Raw genomic sequence first — 10,223 nt, forward strand, 5'->3', positions numbered from 1 at the left:
TATCTTGCCTAATTCATTTTGATATAGTATTGTTGGGGGCATTTTGAGAATCGAACTTGAGGCCTTTACACCCAAAAAAATAATCATACCACTAGACCAAATGCGTTTATAGTAGATCTAAAGTTCTTAGTTGCTAGTCTATATATTTTTCGTGCCTCAATATATATGAAATTTATAATAGTTGAAAGTTCTTAGTTGCTAGTCTATATATTTTTCGTGCCTCAATATATATGAAATTTATACTAGTTGAAAGTTCTTTTTCGTGCCTCAATATATATGAAATTTATACTAGTTGAAGTTGTGCATTGCCACGCATTCCTTTGGGTTAGGCCCCATTGATAATTATTTTACAACTATTCTATTTCTTTTCATTTATTTTTCTTTCAAAAATTGTGCTTTTTTTTCTTTTACAACTATGCTATTTCTTTTCATTTATTTTTCTTTCAAAAATTGTGCTTTTTTTTCTTTTTTGGAAGGGAATTTCGAGAATCGAACTCGAGACCTCTTGCACCCAAAGAAAGAATCATACTAGACCAAATGCCCTTATTATGGACTATATATTAAATTTTTTATGGAATCTATCATCATTATTTCATTTATTTTCTTTGTTAATAAAATCCATGAGCAATTATTATTATTATATTTTAGATCAGCTTTAGTTTGATAGTTTCATTTGAGACACATATAGTGGAGTACACAAGTAAAGCAAATATCGAAAGTTACGATTTGTATAGGCATGCCTATTGAAAGTGAAAAAGATAAAATGATATTTAGAGCAAGAATATTACACTTCGTTGAATTCCATTCTTTGAGGCTCATCTTTTGATGAATTGAACATAGGGGCATTCCGAGAATTGAACACGGGACCTCTCGCACCCTAAGCGAGAATCATACCACTAGACCAAATGCCCTTTAAAAAAAATGAAACATTTTTAATACCTACTCAATATATTTTTTTCTCTCAAGTTTAAAATCTATTTTCTTGAGCGGTTGTTGGACTATAAAACAAAAAGTTGATGGTCTAATATTTTACTTGTAAGTAAGGTATGTAATATTGAATTGTTCTAATATGCAAGTGTTATCAAATAAATTGCAACCCAACAAATGAATCAAACAAATCAGTTTGGGTTGGGTTGGATTTATTCGTCTCAGTTCATCAATTTGTTTGATTTAATTCTTCTATTTTGCTTCGTATGACAAGAAATTGAAGTTGTATTGAATGTACCTTAGTTTGATTTATGATAAACTCATATGAAATATAATTGCATTAATAGTACTAAGAGTTGGAGTCTATAAACATTTCATGAACTTAAGTGCAACTCATATTTCATTAAAGACGAGATAAACTTTAGTTAAGTAACTGGAACTTTAAATTACTTCAGGTAGAGCTTCAATTACTCTAGGTTAGTTACTATCTTTAGGATTGACTAATCAGTTCTGATTGTTTTTTGTAATTTTCAACTACAACTTATGTTTTCAAATTTTTTTGGTCATAATTTAGGTAGTAGTTGTATATTATGGATGAACACTAGAATTTCTAACCATAAAATTTGTTTGGATGAAATTTTAGTTAAAGTTGCAAATTTTACTTCTTGCGAGTAAAAAATTTGTTTCTTAGCATAATATGAATTTAGTAGAAGAGTTATTAGGAATAGGATTGGAGAAAGAAATTTTATTTAAAATAATAAACCGACCCAAGTTCATCTTTGTTGTTGTCTAATTGTGATTTTGAAAAAAGCTTAACTAATATGAAATATCAAGGTAAATCAAGAATATATCCTACACGTCATTTAAGATGACCATAAAATGAAGTTAAATTGAACTTATTTTTAGTTTCATGTTTTGTAGGTTTAAAATGAAGCATAATTGTATTAATGATATTAAAGAGAAATTCATGTTTTATTAGAAGAGACCAACTTCATTTAAGGTACTAGGAGTTTAAATTACTTCCATTGTTATTTCAATCAATCCACAATGATTACAAATTTAGGGTTGGCTAATTGGACATCAATTATCAACTTTATGTTATAATTTAGGTAGTAGCCATTATAATTCTTCCATGGACCATATGTGTTATAGTTAAATGAATATATATATATATATTATGTATGTCGAGGTCTGGACAAATCACAAAATAGTAAGGAACACCATTGTCAATGCTAGAGCCACTCACAACTAATGATGGACACCGATGAAAAATATTTTAACATCCACATTTACAGAGTTTCTCTCCTCGATTTCTTCTTGCAACTTAAAGATGTGTGTTACAAGGAAGGGCTAGGGATTGATTTCATACCTTCTCGTGGATCGTAGCCTAAGATATTCGCTTCAAAAGTTCATCCAAAATCTGATTTATCGCTTGAGATAAAACAAAGGATTTCTTATTGGGCAGCGGATTTTAGAGGTTTCAAGGCTCTATTTCTTCATTGAACCACTTCCATATCCTTTCTTAAGGCTAAAGGAATTGGTTTGGAGGAACGTCTTTGAGTGTAGGACCTTAATTTCCAGAAAACGTTCTCGGTATGCAACTCACTCAAAACGCCAGATTTTCGATCTCATGGGTAGCTTATTCTACGATGTTTCAGCTCTCGATTCCTTCATTAAGTTTACTCAACTTCTTCCTCTGAAGCTAGAGGAATCCTTAATTTGAAGGAAAAGAGATCGTAGATAAGAATTTGACTCTTATCCCCAAATTTAATTTCGAAACCTATTTCCTTCAATTCGGCACGCTATCGAGGCTATTTTTCTTCGTGGTCTTCTATGAAAGCATTCCTTGGAGGTGCAGAAATTGATTAGAATCATTCTTGCTCGACGAATCATCATGTATCCTCGGATTGGATTTTCAAGTTTTTCTTGAAGTTCTTCAATGGCGGATTGAATTGGGAAGGAATGGTTTCGAGGCACTTTCAGCACTTTATTACTACATAGAACTTGTGGGTAATCTTGTTGAGAAACGGTAGAAATAAGTTTGAAGAGAAATGGTGGAGGATTGATCTCGAATTTGGAAGAAATCTGAGAGTAGGAGACCCATAATCTAAACGCTTATTGCCTTCGATTGGGGGATTGACCTTTCTCGATTCTTATTCCGTATTGTTGCTCATACTTTAGACTTTATAGGAGGAGCTTAAACCGACATTGAGAGCTCTTGAATCTTCGTTATTTAGAGATCGAACTTTCTGGATAATTTTTTGGAGATATCAACTCCGATCATAGCCTTATCGACCTTGGCTTTGAATACTAGTCGTTGGATGTAATGATCCGTGCGTGTTCATTCTAGATCATATCAAATTTTGGAGGAGATCCAATGGTTGAGATTTGAGTTCGAAGGATTTTACTCGGATGGTCACGGTAGATGCTCTGATTCTAATTAGAGTGGCATTTCTGTAATTATCAATTCTTCTAGGGGTATTTTGGTAATTTGCCACTTTCCAAATATTTTATTATTATTTTTCTCGAAAAATCCATAATTTTTCTACAAATTCCTCATCGCTTTTTGATAATTTTCCCCTTATTTTGAATCCTTAGATTCCTTCAAGATAAGGAATTACAAATTCGGTAAGATTTTATATAATTGATAAAATGACTATTTTGCCCTTTTCATTTACTTTTTTCTTTCCAATCCTTTTCAAAAGGCCTTTCAACTCCTTGAAATCACTTGTTAGGGTACTGACTTGACTAAGTCTCTTGTTCTTGCTTAATCCTTTAATTTTTTTCCTTTCTATCCTTTGGGTCTTTCATGAGTGGCATTTTCTTATGGGAGCTAATTTCCTTCATTTTTGGGGTGTTACATATACATACTCGTGACAAACACAAAATGAGAAGCAGACTCAAGAGAAGAACAAAAAATACTAGATTAAAAACAGAGGTTAGTCCATGGCCCACACTCCAAAGTCTGCTCTCATCCACGACCAACTCTTAGTTACTTGAAAGAAAATGATAAACATGGAGTGAGTAAAATTTAGTAAGTAGCCTACTAGTAGGTTCTTAATCGCAACTTTAAGCTATGATATTACTTCTTGTTATGTTCTTAATCGCGACCTTAAGCTAGGAGAGTGTCAAACTAAATATTTGAATGTCACGTGTTTACTCTCCACATTCACTGCACCTGTTTCCATTTGCATAAGCTAACTATTCAATAAAAAAGTAGTTATTATTTATTTTTAAAATTTCAATGTATAATGAATTAGAGGAAATACTTTTACCCATGAATTTTGATTTTTAATTTTTGCGGGGATACTCAGTTGAGACTGAATATCTGAAGGTTACATGTTTAATTCACGTTCACCGCACTTGGTTTATGTTGCATAAGTCCATTAAGTTGCATAAATTTATTCAATCTAAAATTAGTGATTATTTCTTTTTAAAATATAATGAATTAGCGGAAATACCTTTACTTATGATTTTTTTTTCAAATATTAGCGACGATAACTCAGTTTGAAAGTGTCAGACTGAAAATCTAAAGGTCATGTGTTCAATCCACCTTCTTCACCGCACCTGATTCAAGTCACATAACTTGACTCCTAACTATTCAATTTAAAATTAGTGATTATTTCTTTTTCAAATATCAATGAATTAGCTAAATACATTTGCTAATGAGTTTTCATTCAAGGTCACGTGTTTGATCCACGTTCACTGCACCTGATTCAAGTGATTATTTCTTTTTAAAATATCAATGAATTACCTAAATACCTTTGCTAATGAGTTTTCATTCAAGGTCACGTGTTTGATCCACGTTCACTGCACCTGATTCAAGTGATTATTTCTTTTTAAAATCTCAATGAAGTAGTGAAAATATCTTTACCGATGAATTTTTATTTTTAATGTTACCGGGGATAGCTCAGTTTGGAGAGCGTCAGTAATGATCTGAAAATCATGTGTTCGATTCACTTTCACTGCACCTAATTCAAGTTGACTAACTTGCATAACCCGAATATTCAATTTAAAATTAGTGATTATTTCTTTTTAAAATTACTTGACTATTTAATCTAAATTTAGTGATTATTTCTTTTTAAAATTCCAGAATTTTCATTTTCAGTGTTACAAGGGATAGCTTAGTTGGGAGAGCGTACTATTGAAGATTTGAAGGTCACGTGTTCGTTCGTTCGACCTTTACGACACCTGATTCAAGTAGTATAACTTAGTATCTTATCTAAATTTAGAGATGATTTCGTTTTAAAATTTCAATGAATTAGCGTAAATAATTTTACTGATGAATTATTTATTTGACTAAAGATAATTCATTATTTGACCATAAATGCACTATAAGACATTTAGTAAAACATTTAGTAAAATGTGGATTCCTAATTTTTATTTGACTGTAAATGCACTCTAAGACATTTAGTAAAATGACTCATTTTATTGCATGGAATAATAAAATTGATCTTCTCGTAGAATTGTCAATATATTCTACTTTTAATGTTGCTAAGTAGAGTCCTTTTGATATAGGTGATGATTTTTCTGATTCGAGGACGAATCCTGAAGAGGGGGATGATGATAAGAATCACGGTGTACATTCTACTTTCAATGTTGCTGAGTTGAGTTCTTTTGATGTAGGTGATGATTTTTCTAATTCGAGGACGAATCCTTTTGAAGAGGGGGATGATGATAAGAATCACTGTGTTCCAACTGAACCTATTACACAACCCAAGGCCAAGAAGATTCAACAAGCATTCATACTTCATCTACAAAATTGGATAGGCTATATTCAACCATCATTTCATGTGTTACAATCTGAATCGTTTGAGTCAAGACCATTTGGAGATTCAAAAGTAAATATTTGCACGGTTGAAGTAGCGGATGAAGTTGCAAGCATCATTTCATGAGTGGTTAGAAAACTTTATTTATTATTTTAATTTCATAAAGTTTGTAATGCTCAAATTGGCTTCGTCTTCTGTGGAGATTTAAAAGGATCGAGATTAAATCACGGTCACTAACTTCTTTTGTGGGGAGACTATAAATACCCACAAATTATTATGTAAAAGCATATTTGTGATCAATGAAATTGATCTCTCAAGTTGAGACGTTCCCCCTTATAGAAATGTGAGCATATCTTTGTCGTTTCTAAGTTTCATGCAATTCTTGTGGTAGATTGCATCTGAGTAATTTAATCAAGCCTTGATCAAGTTTGATTTGGAGTGACTCAATTTAGAAAAAGGTTCAAAATCTTGCTTCTCATGGTCGGATCTCATAATCTAATTCTAGCTTTTATATCTTGGTTGATCCAAATTTTGTATAAGAAGGTGGTAATTTCTTTAATACAAGGGTTCTTGCTTCTACAAAAGCTTGGCTCGTTGGGCTGAAGATTATGGTTGGTCTATCATCCTTCAACGAGATCTTCTATCCCCATGACTTGCTCTGATGCTGTCGTTTTTCTAATGCCGATGACACGTCCAGTTGTCGAGATTGGTAATGAGAGTTTGTAACCCATCCATTGAGGTTCTTGGAATGATTTTATAGCTTATCATTTTCATGTTGGGAGTTGGATCGTGGGTCTTGGGCGAAGGAATCCTTTGTTTACCGCCCTTCGAGTTGAAGGAAGTGTCATAAGGCTCATTTTTTTCCAATTTTTTTCAATTTTATTGATTTTATTTCAATGTTTTCAAACTCACTTGGGTGCTCATCTCAATCATTTCAGCCTTATTGGCATTCAATAAGAGAGTCCTTGGAAATAACCGGTAACTGTTCAACTAAATTATCACATTAACAATTTAAATCAAATAAAGTAACATTAACCATTTGAATTACCTCAACCCCACTTGTTGAACTTGACGAAATGTCTACAACATAACACTAACAAAGGTACAAAGTAACACAAATAAACGTACAAAGTACACAAATAAACGTTCAAAATAACATTAACAAAGGTACAAAGTTCATAAAAGTCTTTTTAATCTAAAATACCATTGACCTTGACTATTATAGTGCCTTTCAAACGTAGGTAAAGTTTAAATTCGGGTCTCCTTGTCAAACTCACTTGGGTGCTAATCTCAACCATGATGGTGTTCAACAAAAGAGACCTCGAAAATAGTCCGATTATCGCATTAACCATTTGAATCATCTCAACCCAGTAGTTGAAATTGAACCAAATATATATAATATAACTCTAACAAAGGTACGAAGTTCATAAAAGTCTGTTTAATCAAAGATAGAAACTGTAAAATAAGATGAAATAAGAAAATAATATTCCATTGCCGATAATCAAACCCAGGCCTGCTGGGTGAAAGCCAAATATCCTGACCGCTGGACAACAATGAATTTTTGGTGTAGATGTCCTGAAGTCTTTTGTCAGATCGTTAAAGAGTTTTAGCATGATCTTTTGCTTAATGTCTAACTCTTTGACACGTCCTTCCCTATGTGTGTTAAAGTTCTTAGAGTTACCGCGACGTTTTGAGCTGTTTGATTGTGTGGCTCTTTCTTCAAAAGAGTCAACATCAAATGTTAGGTCTTTGATTGGCAACCCATCTAGGGGAGCGTCAATTGCATCGATTCCATCAACGATCTTCCAATGAGTTTATGGTTCATGACCCATTTTTTATACCATTCACCTTCGAGCACTACCATAGTTTTACATCGTCCATGAGATGCATTGCGGCTAATGTAACTCTCAGGTCATATGAGAAAGTTCCTGTAGCCCTCAACTCTTAGGTCGTATGATAGAGTTCTTAGAGCTACCACGACATTTCGAGGTGTTCGATCGTTTGGTTTTTTCTTCAAAAGAGTCAACATCAAACGTAAGGTCTTTAATTGGCAACCCATCCAGGGGAGCTTCGAATGCATCGATTCCATCAACGTTCTTCCCATGAGTTTATGATGCATGACCCATTTTTTATATCATCATCCTTCGAACGCCAACGTCCATGAGATGCATTGTGGCCAACGTTACTCTTAGATCCTATGAGCAAGTTACTGTAACCTTCGAATATTGTTCTACGTCAAAAATAAAGTTTTTTAATTCCTTAGCATCCCGGTGTTGTAAATTGTCATAAGTTTTGATTTGATTTGGTTTTTGGATTATATTTGATTTGGTTATTTGAATTAGATTTGATTTGGTTATTTGAATTAGATTTGATTCGGTTATTTGAATTAGATTTGATTTGGTTATTTGAATTAGATTTAGTCACACCAGGGTTTAGTTATATATTGGGATTTGATATCAAAATTTGGTATCGGAATTTGGGAGAGCTTTCGGAGTCACATTGTATTTGTTGAGTGACATGTGTTCTGAGTCTTTGTAGTGTGATAGTGAGATATTCACTTGTAATGCTTTGGTTTATTAGTGATTGGTTCGTGGATGTAGGGGAACTTCTCTCCGAACCACGTAAATATATTAGTGCCTCTTTGTGTAAAATCGTTCATTGGTGTTGTGAGTACCTTTGTTCCGCTTTCGGCGCACAACAAGTGGTATCAGAGCCAGGTTGCGGTATTTTGGGGTATTGTGAAAGCTTGGGCCTCATCGACCATTAGACGTGCTCACAATCGTGTTTATTCTCTTGAAAATCAATTTTCAAGAATTGGGCTTTTGAGTTTCATTCAGATTAATTATTGCAAATGACAGAACCATCACGACGTGGATCGAGAGTGTGGAGTTCCAATCTCGAAGTAGAAAAATTTGATGGAACCAATATTTTTGGTGTTTGGCGAGGCGAAGTTAGCGATTTATTGGTCATGCAAGACCTCGATGTCTCTNTCCAAGAGGAAATGCCTGAAGACATGACAGAAGCAGAATGGACGAAATTAAATCGGCAAGCCTGTGGAATTATTCGATCCTGTCTTGGCAAGGATCAGAAATATCCATTTATGAAGGTTACCATGGCGAAAGAATTATGGGACAAGCTTGAAGCGAAATATATGAAGAAGAGTGTGGAAAATAAACTCTATTTGAAGAAGAAACTCTTCCGTTTTGATTACAAGGAAGGCATCTCAATGGCTGAGCATTTAGATGATTTTAACAAAATCATCACTGATTTGCTCAATCTTGATGTTAAGATTGATGACGAGGACAAGGCGTTGTTGTTATTAAACTCCTTGCCGGAATCCTACGAGTTTTTAGTAACGACCCTACTACATGGAATTACTGATATTGATTTTGAAGATGTTTCAAATGCCTTAATAAACAATGAGATGCGAAAGAAGGAAAAGGAGACGTATCAAAGCTCTAGCTCAAATGTTCTCACTGCTCATGGAAGGACTTCCAATTGGAAAAAGAACGAATGTGGAGAGTCTCGATTAAAGTCGAGAGGTAGATCTGATAATTGGAGAAAACTTGATAAAAATGAGTGTGCATATTGTCGACAGAAAGGCCATTGGAAAAAAGATTGTCCGATCTTAAAAGAGAAGGGGTCGAAGTCCAATGTGGTTAGAGATGACGACACTGATACAGATGATGCCTTGACAATCTCCCTATCAGTCAGCCAAACCAGTGAATGGATTCTTGATTCTGGGTGCTCCTATCATATGTGTCCCAACAAAGAGATGTTTTTGGACTTCAAGGAGTTCAATGGTGGAGTTGTCTATATGGGAAATGATAGTACTTGTAAGATAATGGGAATCGGCTCAGTACAAATCAAGATGTTTGACGGGGTTATACGAAAACTCAAAGATGTGAGGTATGTCCCTGACTTGAAGAAAAATTTGATTTCACTTGGCGTTTTGGATGCGAGTGGTTATCGCATCATTTTGGAAGGAGGGAATTTGAAAGTAGCTCGTGGAGCTTTGGTGGCAATTACAGGAACTAGAAGAGGTAGCATATACTACCTCAACGGAACCACAATAATTGGGCATGCTGCTGTGGCAAGTTCGAAAGAACAAGACATATCGAAATTATGGCACATGCGACTCGGGCATGCTGGTGAGAAGGCGCTTCAGACACTGGTGAACCAAGGAGTTCTTAAGGGTGCCACAACTGGAAGAATTGATTTTTGTGAACATTGTATATTTGGCAAACAAAAAAATGTGAAGTTTGGTACAGCTATACACCAAACAAAGGGCATTTTGGATTATGTTCACACTGATGTATGGGGTCCCACAAAGAATGTCTCATTGGGAGGAAAGAGGTGGTTCGTCACCTTTATTGATGACTACTCGAAGAGAGTTTGGATGTATCCCATGAGGCACAAAAACGAGGTTCTCCAAATCTTCCTAGAGTGGAAGAAAATGGTAGAGAATCAGACGGACAAGAAAATCAAAAGGCTGAGATCAGACAACGGGGGAGAATATACTTATGA

The 10,223-nt window shown here is 34.4% G+C and overlaps 1 non-coding gene across 1 annotated transcript; it reads right to left on the minus strand.

The window, feature by feature from the left end:
• Nucleotides 1–839: 839 nt before the first annotated feature.
• TRNAP-AGG lies at nucleotides 840–911 on the minus strand. Its single transcript has one exon. It is a non-coding gene; the product is annotated as a tRNA-Pro (tRNA).
• Between the last annotated feature and the right edge of the window lie 9,312 nt (nucleotides 912–10,223).

The sequence above is a fragment of the Cucurbita maxima genome, unplaced genomic scaffold (genome assembly GCF_002738345.1).
Source record: "Cucurbita maxima cultivar Rimu unplaced genomic scaffold, Cmax_1.0 Cma_Scf00108, whole genome shotgun sequence".
NCBI lineage: Eukaryota > Viridiplantae > Streptophyta > Magnoliopsida > Cucurbitales > Cucurbitaceae > Cucurbita > Cucurbita maxima.